The sequence below is a fragment of the Colossoma macropomum genome, unplaced genomic scaffold (genome assembly GCF_904425465.1).
Source record: "Colossoma macropomum unplaced genomic scaffold, Colossoma_macropomum, whole genome shotgun sequence".
Lineage (NCBI taxonomy): Eukaryota > Metazoa > Chordata > Actinopteri > Characiformes > Serrasalmidae > Colossoma > Colossoma macropomum.
The window spans coordinates 26715670-26731659 of record NW_023494801.1 but is presented as its reverse complement, the minus strand read 5'-3'; positions in this window follow the sequence as shown (position 1 = coordinate 26731659).

Genomic DNA, 15990 nt, shown 5'->3' with positions numbered 1-15990 from the left:
TCCTAGAGTCATCCATCTTCTCTTCTCTTCTCTTCTCTTCTCTTTGGCAAACCTAGCATGTAATGCTCCATTGGTTTGGTTTTGATTTTTACTTTTTTTTTCCCTTCCTTGAAACAAATCAAGCAAACCTAAATCTTACAGACATTGAGACTTGAAAGTCTGTCTCGCTATTCAAGCAAACAAGATTTTGATGGGAACTTCGTTGGTCTGAAGGGGGCGCTACAACGGAGCATCTTGCCTTCACATTTTTTAGCCTTTAACAAAATCTTTGCTTCTGCAGTTTCCTTGGCTGAAACTGAGCACAAATCCTTGATGTGTTTTGCTAATTTGTTCATCAAATGTTTATAGCTATTTTTCACCTTAGCAGCTCAACAATATAATTGAGTTCTTCTATTGTCCCAAGCTTAACATGCTTTCTGCATCATAATGAAACACTCTGCCAAGACTAGTGGACATAGATATAAAAATAGTGACTGCAAATGTCAGACCTATTGGTAAAAGTGCTTGGACCCCGTAAATTGCCACATGAAGCTGTATTCTCATTGTTCTCAAGCTTGAAATGTCTCTGTTACTTTTCAATTAAGTACAAAACAATACCTGCAAAGGTTTTGCTATCATAAACAGCTATTTGCTGTTTAATTTAATTTATATATATTTTACAAGAATGAGCTTCATTCTTATGAAAAAATTTTACTATGAAAAGCAGGTTTTGCAAAAATGATGATTTGACATGTTTATTTTTTCAAACTTTTTTTATGCACATGTTGAAACCTGACAGTGGGCCAAAGAGTGCTGATGAGTGCTGATAATGGAACAAGGATATGAACTGAAGGGGATTTTGGCATTGTTCTCAAAGTAGCACTGTTCTATAACCACATTGATGGTTATAGATACAGTGCCAGAGCCTGGAAATGAATATCCTAGAGGTGAAAATCAATGTCACTAACACTCAATACTAATGATAGCAGAAGGGAGTGCTTGACAATGTTTGCTCACTAAGATGGCAAATCTTAAGAAAAATTGAGATAAATTAAGCAGTGTCTGAAAAATTTGCTCTGAATTCATTGAAGGAAGAGTGTCATTATGCAGTGTAAATAAATAAGAATAAGAATATCAAATGAAATTACTTCAACTTCACATTTGACGAACCACATCAGGCTGGTGTTTTTGCCAGTAGAAGCAAGTTAAATTCTCACATGTGCACAGTTGTTTTGAAGCCATTCCTTAAAGTTCTCTCTGTCACAAATATTTACACCTGTGATATTGTTTTCCTCAAATTAAATCTGGCTGGTGTGTAACTCAGAAGCTGCAGTGACAACAAAAACATGATATGAATTATTTCTCACTTGTAGCTCATTGAAATTCTGTCGAAAGAGACAGATGCAAAAATAGAAGAGGGGGTATTTAATTATGATTTGAATTTAATGAAAAGTTATTAGTTTTTTTGTGTGACCAGTATTGTTTTGCACAAAAAAATCTTGATTTTTTCCCTTTTTTTGACTTGAAGCTGCCTGTACAGAATGTAGTTTGATTGCAAATATAATTCTTTGTGTAACTTTCTTTTTAATTCAATAATTATGTTTGAATAGTAAAAGAAAATGAAAGTAATTACTATTGATCTTTAAGTAGATATGGCATGACACCACATTTTCTTGTCTGATACCAATCTGATATTTCTTATTTAAAAGCTATAACAATCTTTAAAAAGGGGGCTCTTTAGTAAATGGCAATGGTTATAGAACCATTATAACTTAAAGAACCATTTGAAGTCATAAACGGTTCATTGCAGGGTTAAATTGTTCTTCCCTATGATAGACAATCTGTGGGTTGTTGAAGACACTTTAACAAAGGGTTTCATATAGCACCAAAAAGTATTCCACTGTTGTTACAAGCAGAGTTGGGTAGTAAAGGAATACAGGTCTCACTTTATAGTGTCTCTAATAACTGTGTAGTTACATGTTAACAACATATGCAACAACAATGTAACTACTAATGATTTATTCACTGTTACAGATGAATTACAGAAGTGTCTACAGGAAAGTTCCTGTATAGAAGATACACTTGTGTAATTACATGAGGCAAACCTGAAGCTGATACACATGTGTAATTACATAGGCTGTACTTCTGTAATCCATCTGTAACTGTGCCTAAATCATCAGTATGTACTGTGTTGTAGCATATGTTCATGTAGTTATTCATAGCTATTAGAGACACTTAATATAAAGTGGGACCATTCCTGCTGTTGGAACAAAATCTTGTATCACCGAAAAAAGGTGACTTTTCAGGATAAGAAAAAATGTTGTTGACTTTTAATGGAAGTGACAACTGCCTTTTTCAAATTATGTCAAAAATTGAAAAACAACAAAGGTTTTGTCCCAATAATGACAGCGTGTAATGGCATTACATAATCAGGACACTAAAAAGATAGCTGACTGTCCGCTGACACAGCTCACTGTGGTGAGCAATTAACACAATAAACTCTCATGAAAGGAAACGATCTTACACCAAACACTGTGATTACCTTGAGTTAGATTCAGGCCTAAAAATTTGAATTTAAATGCAAAAATCTGATTTTGATTGTTATTGTTATTGAATCTGTATCACACCATCTGAAATTGAACTCTGAACAGAAATTGAATTTTAAAATGTGTAAGAGCAATATAAAATCTGAAATTGAATTTACAGCAACAATTTCAGATGTTCGATTGTATATCATCAACCTCAAATCCCATTTCTTCAAAGCTTAAAATTTCAGACAAAAAAATTAAATCATTCAAATTCTGATTTTTGCATAAAAATTCAAATTTCTATTGGCATGAATCTATTGCCATGTTTAATACAGCTACTATGTTACAGAACTGATGAATCCACGTTAACCTAAATTTTGTTTCTGAAATCTTTCTTTCAGTTTATTTTGCAGCTATTCTTCTGGGTGATATAGGTCAAACTGAGAATGGTAGCATATAGTTATTTATATATAGTTATAGGTAAAGTATAGGAGGCACTATATTTCAATTGTTTATATCTTATTCCAAACTACTCATTCCTTACTTGAATACATGATCAAGTCCACCAAAATATTTAATATTTATTATTTAAATTAACGTATACAGCACATATAAAGCACAAGAATAATAGGCTATATCATCGTTTTTTTGCTTGTTTATTTTGTTGTTGGTTTTAGGAACAGGAACAGCAAAGTAATTAGATTACACAGATTATATTATATTAATCTAATATTCATTTGGATATGATTACAAACACATTTTAACAGGAAATTAGTAATCTGTACTGGAATAGTTCTGAAAGTAATCCTTCCAACTCTGGTTACAAGTCATAGAGCCTTTTTTCTACCATATAAAACCCTCTTTTCTGAAAGCGTACGCTTAAAAAAGGCACTTTAATTGGATTTCACTTATGATGAGCATCTAAAGGTGGGCTATCATGCTGAAACTACTCAATTACTCTACTTGCCTACAGGAAGAACTGCACAGCTATCAATGTCACATCATAGTATGAGTGAGCACAAATCTATCCTATCTTTCAGGATAGATTTGTTACAGCACTGAATAACATTCATTATTTTATCCTGCTGGTGTCCCATTCAGAATTTCCTGCTGATATTAGCCTGATTACAACATTCATCAATACCAATTTGCCATCTCTACTTTAAAAGGTTCCTATGTTAAGTAGTTACTATTGATAGTATCCTCACTTTGTCATAATTCAGCAGTCTCTTCTTTCTTCTTTCTCCTCTTTGCTTTTCATCTGTTTGTGCCCTCAGATCCTTCAGGACGTACAAGTCTACTTTGCATTGTGACGGTTTTATACAGCTCTGTGTCTTTGAACTCTTGGTGGGCAGTTTGTGTTCTAACACTGACGCTAGCGTGTGTGTGTAGCTGTGCAGGCCTGCACACTGCAGTGTGTAAGCAGTGTGTGCAGCGGTTTGCTGGGGGATTTGCAGGATCCTCGGTGTCAATTAGGTCTCAGACAGGAGGAAGAGAGGCTGCAGGATGATGAATGCCCTCCACACACACACACACACACACACACACACACACACACATACTCTCTCTCTCTCTCTCTCTCTCTCTCTCTCTCTTTTCCATATTTTTTCTTTTCTCTATATTGCTATCTTTCTTTCTCACTCTCTTTTTCTCTCCCCTTCTTTCTTCCTCTGTCATCTCTCTCCTCTTACCTTATATCTTTCTTTCTTTCTTTCTTTCTTTCTTTCTTTCTTTCTTTCTTTCTTTCTTTCTTTCTTTCTTTCCTATTAGCATCTCTCTCTCTTTCCCTCTCTCTCTCTTTCTCTTTCTCTCTATCTCTTTCTTCCTTTGTTTTATTTTTCCTTTGTTTCTTTGTTTCTTTCTTTCTTTCTTTCTTTCTTTCTTTCTTTCTTTCTTTCTTTTTCTATTACCACCTCTTTCTTACTCTCTATCTTTCTCGGTTTTTTCTACTGCTTTCTTCTTTCTTTCTTTCTTTCTTTCTTTCTTTCTTTATATTTATTGTGCTTTTCTTGTTTTTTTCTTGCTCCCCTTCTCTCTCCCTTCATCTCTCTCTATACCCTGCTCTCTTTCTTTCTTTCTTTCTTACTTTCTCCATCTCTTTGTTTCTCTTTTTCACCTGTTCTCTTCTTCTACCTCCCTCTTTCATTGTTTCTTGGTTCCTGTCTTTCTTTCTGTCTTTCTTTCTTTCTTCCTTTCTTGCCCTGCCTCACTCTTGCTCGCTATCTCTCTTCTTCTCTCTCTCTCTCTCTCTCTCTCTCTCTCTCTCTCTCTCTCTCTCTCTGTCTGGTAGTGCTGGTGAACAGATGGTGATGTATGTAGCTGACCTAAAATACATCTATCCACTGGGAAGTCTCTTTTTGGTGTGCAGTCAGCGGTGGTCTGTCGGGCGGTGTGGGGGGGATTAGGGCGATAAATGGCAGGGCAGCTCACAGCAACACGCGTCATGGCCACAGACGGAACTTTCTGCTGCTCTTCTCCAGGGGTTTACTTAGAGAACGATGAAGCGATAAGCCCTGTAAATAATCCTTCATTATCCAATCAGGGAGAAGTTCCAAAGACCAACTAGCAAACAAGTTCCATCTGCAATTTATAAAATGATAAAAATGTCTCATGGAATTAAAAATAGAAAACACTTTCATAACATAGAAGTCTGCATTTTTTAAATTAATAAACTTATTGCTGCTGTCGGAACAAAACCTCATATCTCCAAAATGGTAACTTTACAGGAGAAGGAAAAACCCACTTTAGTTTTAATGTAAGTCAATGAAACCAGACATTTTTCCAAGTCATTTTGGGTCAGTTCTTTTGGTTCAATATGGCAGCAGGTATTTTCATATTATGTCAAAAACTAAAAAAAACATCAAAAATGGAGGTACAAGGATTTGTTCCAACAACACTGTTATGCTTACTCAGTTCTGATATTTGGTGCTAAAATAAAGCAAGAGTTAAAGTGAGTTAACTGAGTAGAGCTTCAATCAGGCCGGAAATTTTGAACCTGATTGCAACCCAAGAACTTCTGGTCTTAGACCAACCTGAACTGCAGCACCACATTTTGGGTCTAAATCTGAATAAGGTCTGAAAATTGCGGGCCTTTTTTTGTCTTTATGATTTAAGTCTGAAAGTGAAATGAGCCCAACCAAATTCAATCTGAAACAGAGTCAAACCGGCCTATCATAAATTGAAGTACTGATATTTTATATAGCTGATATATTTTCAGTGATGCCACCAGTTGCAGCAGCAACAATAGCCCCCACTAGATCATGGGTAAAATAAAAAATTGATATAATCAAATAATCAGCTGTTCATAGTGAAGTTTGCATTCTGCTTTGATGACTTTATTCATTAAGCAATATTTTTAAACAACATTGCAGATAATACCCCAGTTAATACTGCAGACTATTGGAAGGCCTTTGCTGGTGTAACCAAAATTGTTGATGCTGTCAAAACTTGATGCTGAAAGGGTTGACACCAAACAAACATTCAGTTCAGTGGTACTACAGTTACATCTCCATAGCAACCTGGTTAATATATAAATAAGACAGCCAATTAGGAGTACAAGGTAGGTGTACTTAAGAAACTAGCAGTGCCTTCTCACCCAGTGTTGAGTCTCATTTTACTTTACACAGACACAGCTGAGAAGTCTGAAGTACCTCAGTAAGGCTAGGCTAACCATGCTAGAGTTTCTCTGTTCTCAATGTTACCTCTATAAGCCAACTTGTTTCCACACCATTCACCAGAAAGTAATTTAGCTAGTGTATTAGATGACAACTGGCTCTCATCAGAGGCACTGTTAGCTCTAGTGTTAGCTACACAGCTACACATGCTTTGTGATTTGCACTCCCAGCAATCTAAAAAACCCCATTTGGAAATATGTCAGAGCACTACTTAAGGCTCAGTAGATGGCAAAATTGTCGAACCCCAGGATAAAGTTGTATGCAAGCTATGTAAGCTAAAGTTAGCCTATCATCCCAGCACTAGCAACCTGAGGGCACGTCTCAAAAATATGCACCCAAATGCATCTGATTCATTTCCTTCTCAAATTTATGTTCCCCCTGGTTACAGGCATACAAGTATATGCAGCACTGAAACAAGGGAAAGCAAAATGGGTGAAGAAGTCACCATTTAAAAAAAAGTCTCAATTTAATAATCCAGTCAAAGATTTACAACGTTCTTGAACCATTTTTTTACTTTCTGTAGTTGCAGTGTTTTTGGTGCTGATTTCTTCTTAGTGAATGTGCGCTCCTGGGGAACGTGAATTTGAGGGGGAGATGAATCTGATGCAACATCTTGTACTGGTTTGCGCTCTTATGGACATGTGCAGAAATATTCAAATAGTTTTTTTAATAGGAATAAAGTCATTTTTGGCCAATTTCGACACCTAATGTGCATCAGAGCATTACAAACATTAACTGTAAAATAAAAAAGTAAAGTAAAGTTTATGGACTAGTATTCAACTAGTCCATAAACTACAAAAGCATAATAGAATTCCTGAAATTCAGTCATGGCTTTTGATTTTGGTACCGACCCCAAGATTTTGAGTGGCCCCATCTGGCCACAACTATGAAAAAACTCTGTGGGCACCAATACTCACACTACCAGATAATCTGAGCTGTCAGTCACTTCCAACTAATTTGTAAATTTGCTCCTGATTGTGAAAATTTGGGGCAAATTGAGGCTAAAGATCATACACTGTACAGTCAGCTACTGACATTATCTGCCGGTAAGGTTTATAACATAGAAAAGTAAATGGAAACAGCACTTTTCCATCAAAATAGAGCTCCAGAGTGCAGCTTTGTTTGCCATTCACATGAACCGAAGGTGCCGTAGCTGCACTCCAGTGTCCTCCTGCACTAATTTAACCCCCAACTGTAACTCAAGGGCTTATTGCTGTATTCCCACACCCAGACAACCACACAAAGTATGTCAGCTAATACTGAAAATGGAACACAGTGCAAGCACACACTTGACCGTAGCCCTGTCGTTGACCCCGGTGGAAACGGTCCTGGCTGGGTTTCCACAGGTCCCCCCGACTGCCAGTAATTGAAAACACAAGCAGGATAATGTCACCAAGATGTGTCGAAAACAATACGCGGCTGTGATGAGCTCGGAGGCGAGGGAGTGCCGCTAAGACGCTAACAACAGCGCCTTTCTGCTCCCCAAATGATTCCATTGTGCTTTCGAAGGGGAAAAAAAAAAGTGACCCGAACCTTGGCTTGGCTTGACTTGGCTCGACTTGGCTTGGGTTGGGTTAACCTATGAATCATTGTTTTTCCTCTTTTCCTGTCAAGTGTTGCAGCTTTTGTCGAAGCAGTAAGAAAAACGTGCATCTGCCGCTCGCCGCCTCTCGTCCTGTTTCCGTTCCAGCTGAAATATGGCCTTTAGCAGCCTAATCGATCTCGCTTCATCTTTTCCTCGTCTTATTCTCTGATGCAACCCGACACAGGGCGGCCGTCCAGGGAGGTCCTGCGAAATGGCTTAGGCCTAAACGAAGCATAGAGATATATATTACTTGTCCCGCTTCGGCTGGGCCGTTTGATCTCCTGTTTAACGGTCATCAGCGTCCGCAGTTTGAGTGATGCTCCTGCCGTCAGCTGGACCGATCTCTTAAGGAATGCCCAGCCGTAGGCCATGGCCGAGCCAAAACCACACAGCCCCGAGCCTGCCTTTCTCATCAGGATCACACACACTGAGATGCACCACGGCACCAGCGGGCTTTAAGATGCATCGTGGAGGGGCTTTAATGTCGAAGCTCAGTGAGTGGACATCCGTCAACTTAGCGGTAGTTGTTTCTAAGGCATTGTTCAAGAGTTATCACCATAAAACTATAACCCTGAGAGGCCCCCCCATGGTGCATACGGTATGCCTTTACATATGTTCCATTTGTTCATTCTGACTCATATATGATTGAACAAGAGAAAAAATGATGTTGAAAGTGCAGAATCTAAACTTACAATTCATACATTTGTTCATTATAATTTGACTTGGATGAAAAGTGATTGCTCCATTTTTGATTGCAGAAAGAAAAACCATCCATCTTATACCATACACCATATAAAGCATCCAAACCAACTATCATATACACTTAGAAGGTTCTTTGCAGGTACGTATTTTGTTAATCTAAGTACAAACAATGTAAATGTATCCTCAAAGGTACAGCAGTGGTTTTAGGGTCCAATTGTGTAAGTTTTCCCAGGTGAAAAGTACGTATTAGTACCTTTTCATAACCTAATGTTTTAAAACAGAACAATAAAATAAAAAGCCTGGAGACGAGACGGGGTGTGAAGTCAGTATAACTTCGAAAATATGATTTCATTATGGTACAATTATGTTCCCTGACTAAAGGTACTGAGATGTACTCTTGAGGGTACCACCCCGGTTACAAGAGGGGTACTGCCCCAGTGACAGTTTCGTACCTTTTTTTTCTGAGAGTGTACAGTACTGTGCAAACATCTGAGACCACCATTGATTTAAGTTATTGATTTTTCAGGAGATATTTATGAAGAGAATAGATGGATGATAATCCATTTGCATAAGAAAGGGGAAACTCAACACTCTCAGAAAAAAAGGTAGTGAACTGTCACTGGGGCAGTATCCTTCTTGTCACTGGGGTGGTACGCCCAAGGGTACAACTCTGTACCTTTAGTCAGGGAACATAATCATACCATAATCCACTGAAATTATATTTTCTAAGTTGAACTGACTCCACACACCCCGTCTCGTCTCCAAGATTTTTATTTTATTGTTCTGTTTTAAAACATTAGGCTATGAAAAGGTACAAATACTTACTTTTCACCTGGAAAAAAACTTATGTAAGGTTCACAGTTGGACCTTAAAACCACTGTTGTACCTTTAAGGGAACATTTACATTGTTTGTACCTTGATGAACGAAAAATGTACCTGCGCAGAACCTTTATTTCTAACAGTGAAAGGAAAGGAAAATGATTAAAAGATTTAGAAAATATGGGACCTTCAAGTTCTGGTAGACTACCAAAACTGTCCCCATCATCATTAGATAAACAATCAATGTTCTCCATCAATCTGAAGAACCCTTTGAGGATGCAAAGAAGCACACAAATGGTTAGTGTTCAGTAATCTATATAGAAAGATTGTCTTTTCTGAAGAGCCCTTGAAGAACCCTCTTTTTTAAGTCTGTAGATCATAATCAGATACACAGTACTTTCATCTTTGAGAGAGAGGAGAAAATCAAGCTGCTCCAGATTTGAAAAAAATCCACAGGTGCTTCTGTCCATCCTTTCACTGTGAGAAGACAACATTGTGGGTCTGAAAGGATGTGTTGCTGTCAAAAAGGTGTTATTAAGAAAATGAATGATCATTTTAAAAGCCAAAGAAAGAAGCTGCTGGTGGTCTCAGAATGATGGACTGTCCAAACCTCAACATTGTTGTATGTGTTTGGAATGACTTGGATAGTGATGAGCAGAAAATGCAACCAGCTTCTAAGACTAAATTTGTTTGCAATTCATTTTACATTCATTATACAGGATAGATACCGTAATATTAAACTAATAAATAATAAAAAAAATAAATAAATGAACTTTTTATCCAGTCTTTGTTCATACTTCTACAATTGCCTTCTGATTTGGATTTAATGGTTAAATTTAAAATAATGGCAACAATAAACATCAATTATGCATCACATTAAAAATATTTTAGTGTTATACTGTGCATTGCTTTTATTCTAAATGATAAAATGCGATATGATAAAATATACCAATAACCAAAAACTAATAACTAATAATAAATCTAATTTGAAAAATAATCACAACAAACAGTTCTTCCACCAAGCAATGGAGTTCATAAACAACAGTTGCCAATCACCATATCGATTCTTTAGGTACTTTAAGTAATTCTTGTTTATTAATAACTTGGCTCATCAATACAGAATTCAGTTTACGGCTGTGGTCATGTGTGTTTATATTGAGTATGTAAATGTTGAATATGGCTTTGCCAATCAGATTTCACCATTTATGCCTCAGAAGGCCATTATTAGAGTTATGCAGACCCTCATTGGAGTAGCCTTACACACACACACACACACACACACACACACACACACACACACTCCTACATTCAAAGCTGTCTGTTGGTGACGCGACCACCCTGCATGAATTACACCAGAGACATGAGGAGTTCATGCGGGGGCGGAGCTCCTGTGTGTTCCACGTGATGACTGATCTCTTTCCTGCCAGTAAAACCAACCCTCTGTTGCACCAAGGACCACTGCGGACTGCTCCATTTCCTAAGTGACCAGTAGGTGGTCGGGGCAGTACACTCCCTTTTGCCTCCTGTTTAGAACCAGTTTTAAAACTGCAGGCCTCTTATTCAGAAACTACTACACAACTACTATGTAAGTTACCTATGTACCTATATAAACTTACCATGTAAGTTTATGGAGCTCATTTGTCCTAAAAGTCATCCGATCCCAGTACTTTAAGGTTCAATATCTTACCACCAACGCAGATCCAACCTGTTCTTTGTGTTTTTACGGATATTACAGACACATAAGATTTAGCAAAGATATTCTAGATTAGCAATAAATATTACAGTAAAATGACTTCATTTTCAGTGCACAATGTGATGCACTGGAATGATATGTTTAAGTTCTTTTATTTTTTATGTGTGCATACAGATTATTTAGTTACTTTTATGAATTATTCAGTGACTTTGATATTACATTACATATGTGATGTGTAATTACATAAAATGAAAAAAATGCTATTTTCAGCAATTATTATTGATTATTCTGTAACTACTATGAATCATTGCCCTGCGATGGACTGGCGACCTGTCCAGGGTGTATCCTGCCTTCCGCCCAATGACAGCTGGGATAGGCTCCAGCACCCCACCGCGACCCAGAAGGATAAGCGGTTTAGATGATGTATGTATGTATGTATGTACTGTGAATTATTCAGTTACTGTAAAACATTTAGTATCATATAGGACTTACTTAGTAAATACTTCAAACGATTTAGTAATTATCTTAAATCATTGAGGAGCTACTACTAATTTTTCAGTAAGTATTATTAATTTTTATTTGGATTATTCAGTGACCATTAGCAAATATACAGTAATAATTAAAATTAAAAGGTTACCATGAATGTTTTTTGTCTACTATGAATAATCCGGTAATGACTATAAATTATTCAATAACTTCTATGAATTTTTCAATAACTACTATGAAGTATTCTGTTACTATTCTGAAATATTTAGTATCTATTATCAATAGTTTAGAATGTATGATGATTTTTTCAGTAACTGCTATGAATCTTTTAGTAACAACTGTAATTGATTCAATGACTACTGTAAATCAGTCAGTTTTTCAGTTACTATAGGAAATATTTAGTATCTATTATGAATTATTTAGAATGTATTATCAATTATTCAGTATCTACTATAAATCATTTAGTCACAACTGTAATTTCTTCAATAACTACTATAAATATTCAGTAACTGCTATAAAAAAAACTTAATAACTTCCATAAAACTTTCAGTTACTACCAAGAATTATTGAGGCATTATTATGAAATATTTAGTAACTACTATAAATCATCCAGTAACTACAATAAAATACAAGTAAGTAAAATTATTCAGTAAGTTCTAAAATTACTCAGCAACTAGCAAGTTTTATTGAGTAACTACTATGAAACCAATATGTAGGTTATATAGTTATGACCTTTTCTGTTTAGTGGCTATTTTATCCATAAAGAGAGAGAATGTATGAGTGTATGAGCCTCTGCTTCTTTTAATGTGATTACATCACACCACACACACCCCTGTGCCCGAAGGGAGCAGTGTGATAAATCCCTTCCGTCCAAAAATCTACGCCCCTGCTCGCACACCTGACTCAACTCAGCAAAGCACAGCGACCGAACCACATGTGGTGCAGCAGGACGTAAATGGGGCTTTGTTTTTTCTTGCCTCCTTTGTCCTTTTTATTTATCTGTTTCCTCTCTGTGCTCTCGTTTCGGGTCCGCTCCTATTTCATTCAGAAATAAAACGTCGAGGAATGTTATTGGCCGGCACAGACGGCCAGCCCTGAAGTCAATTAAGGATGCACAATGTACTTTTTGTCCCGGGCCGGTGTGGGTGTGTTGTTTTATGGCAGTTATTTATTGCCGTATAACCCCGGAATCAAATTAGTTCATATTGAGTAGGTTGTGCGCACCCCTTGACTGATGATTGATTCCCCTTGCAAGGTTGAGTTGATACAGGCCGGCGCGAGCCAAGGAAAATAGAGCGAGCGCGAGCCGGGATGGGGGTGGGTCCTGCCGCAGGCCTGTGAGCCAGGGGGGCCACGGGGTCACACTCGCTCGCCCAAGTCCACACAACTGTTCATTACAGGTGCTAAATGCTCACGGAGGAGTAGGCCTGGTTTTTCGTCGGACTGAATAATAAGAAAAAAAAAAAAAAAGATCTCCGGACGGGTCTTTATGAGGCTGCCAGCAAACACGGCCATTCCTTTGAGCTCTCCCGGGACGGAAGCGGAGCGTGGAACAGCCCTCGGGTGACGAATACCTCCAACACAGGACAGAAAAAAAAGCCTAGAAGCCAGAACCATGCCAATTAGAAAAGTATAAATCATCAAACGAATGGCTGGAGAAATGGATTTTGCAGAGATGTTCATGTCAGGTGCCATAGGATGGATATAGGTTATTATAGGCCATCATGCAGTAAGGGACGTTTTAGGAATTCTTGTTTAGTCCAATTCCAGCTTCTGCTGACCAGTATAGTCTTGAGCATTTTATTTATTATTAGTCAGGCTTATTCACCATGAAATCACGCAATCTAAACAGCAACAAGTATTTTCAAATGGTGCAGAAAATAAATCCTGATGCTGATAAACTTATTCAATTACGAACAAAATCTCGATTCTCAGTCTTTTTGAATGACTCTTGGGCAGTTGATTCATATTAATCATCTATATCCAAAAAACAAGCACTCTCTGCTTTTACCTATTCTGTGTTTTATTGTATTTTAATGTTTCTCATTATTTGATTCCTTTGGACAGTTTTGAATCAGTTCAAACTGAAACTTGGGCACTTTCCCAAAATTCCCAATACAATTCTGGTTTGGAGCCTTTGATGTAAATAGAAAACAATTTACTAAATGCAACTAAGCAATGACAAAGTTTTTGTTGCTGTTCTATAATTTGTTTTGTTATTATTTGTTAGCTGAACTGTGAATCATAATGTGGTCCTAGTCGGGCTACTACTGGCCACACAAACTGACAAAAAATTTGTTTTTAACTAGAAAATGACAGTATTAAACTATGAATACGACTTACTGTAGAGGGTAGGAATACAACCGCATTTATACACAGTACTGTTCAACTGAGCACATCATTTAAAGCCATTTACCTTGGCAATAATTGTATTTTTGCTTCACTATATATCATTAAAATAAATGCAAATAAACATAATACAAATGAAAACAAATAATTGTTTTCAAAACCGTGTTCTTCAAAGGTTCTTTGGTAAAGGGAATGGTTCTACTTAGAGCTCTATATAGAACCATTTCATGCTTAAATGGTTCTTTGTGTGGTGAAATTGTTGTATTTGGTTCTACATTGAATCTTTTTGAAAATGGTTCTGAAAAGCACCAAAAGGGGTTCTCCTATTGTTACAAGCTTGGCATCATAACCAAAGAAGAACTCTAGAACCATATATCAATCTGAAGAACCATCAATCTCCTGGATGCCCGTAACAATTGTATAGATTGAAATTCCAATACCAGAACATCTGATTTAATTTAATGAAGAATTAATTAGACGAATCAATTATTGGACAATAAAAGACCAATAAAAGACCTCAAGTTTCATCCTAAGCTAAGCTTGCTCACATGCATCTGTGGCAGCATCCGAACAGTTACATGAAGCTTCCTTTCCTGGTTTCCTTAATTTGACGTGATCTGTAGCCCATGGACTCAATAAATATATTCAAAGAACTGATTTTCTTATGGATCCACATGGTTACCAGATCCGTCTAAATTAAGGAAAACAGACAGGAAAGGAAGTCTCAGTCAACTCTTCAGGCATAGTCTGTCTATTGTCATTGGCCCCTAGCCATATACATTTTTTTTTGTTTCTATCTCCTCCCCTGTCCTGCCTGCTTGTTATTTGTCGCACCTGTGTGCTGTCTGTAGGCCTACCGTCTCATTAGTCCCAGGTTTTTCTTGTTTGTCAGTGTATTTATACCCCTGTGTTTGCTCTGTCATTAGGGCCTCGCATTACTAATGTGACCACTTGTTTTTTTATGTTCTGTATTTCTAGTTTACATTTGTGTTGTTGTAGGTTTTTGGGTTTAGTTTGTCTTCCTTTGTATTTAGTTCTATGTTTTGCTGCTGTTTTTCTTTGTTCTTTTATTTCATCATGGACATATCTGCTCTACTCACCTCTGTGAATCACTTTCTGGACTCTGTAAAATTCCATTTAAGTAAAGCAATCTACACTTGCGTCCAGCCTCATCACCTTGTTACCACAGCCCACATGGAGAACACAATGCGCATGAATATATATATATATATATATATATATATATATATATATATATATATATATATATATATATGTATATATAGACATGATATTACACTTCTTGTAGAAGTAAACTTTGTTCCACTTTAGATGCCCATTTGAATCAAACAAATGAAAACTCACAGTTTGATTCATTTCAATAAATAGTTGAAACGAACCAAAGCAATAAAGTAACGGCTACCATTGCTTCAAAAGGACACTACTACAGATCATCCACTGATCAGTTACAGGATGTAATAAATCAGCTGAAGACAAATTAAACATTAGGACACTGACATGAATGAAAAATAACATTTTAGGCTGGTGTGGTCACTTAGATGACGTCATCTACTTCAGATTCTTCCTGTGTGTGAACACATGAATGGCAGGTCTTGGTCCAGATCTTACTCCAAAGAGGCCACTCACACTGGGCCAAGTCCCTGTTATCCGATAAGCCCAGATTGACCCCCGCATGGAGGCCAGAGTTGGATGGCTGACAGCTTTTACATGGTTTCATTTTTCCTTCACTCTCTCACTCTTTCTTTCTTATTTGCTCTCTCTCTTGCACATGTTAGAAGCATTACGACAGCCTTCCATGATAAAGAATGACTTTTCGTTCCAAGTTCTGCAAAACAAAAGAATGTTTTAATGGTAGTGCAAGAGCGAATAAAACCTCATCCACTCTAGAAAGCTGGACATGTTTAGTATTCAATTATGGGGTGATTGAGTGTTGACATTTCTGAGGCTATATGACAGGAAATTCATTAGAGGCCAAGTGGTTTTGGGGAGGTTAGCAAGCAGTACTGAGAGGATGTGCAAATTTTGTAGCAATCACGGGGGGGCAAGCATTCTTTTTCATAAGGGTTTCTTTTACAATCCAGCAAGTTCAAGTAAGTAATTATTTTTGAGTAACATGATAGTAAGTTTTAATTAAGTTACAATGAAATACCCAAC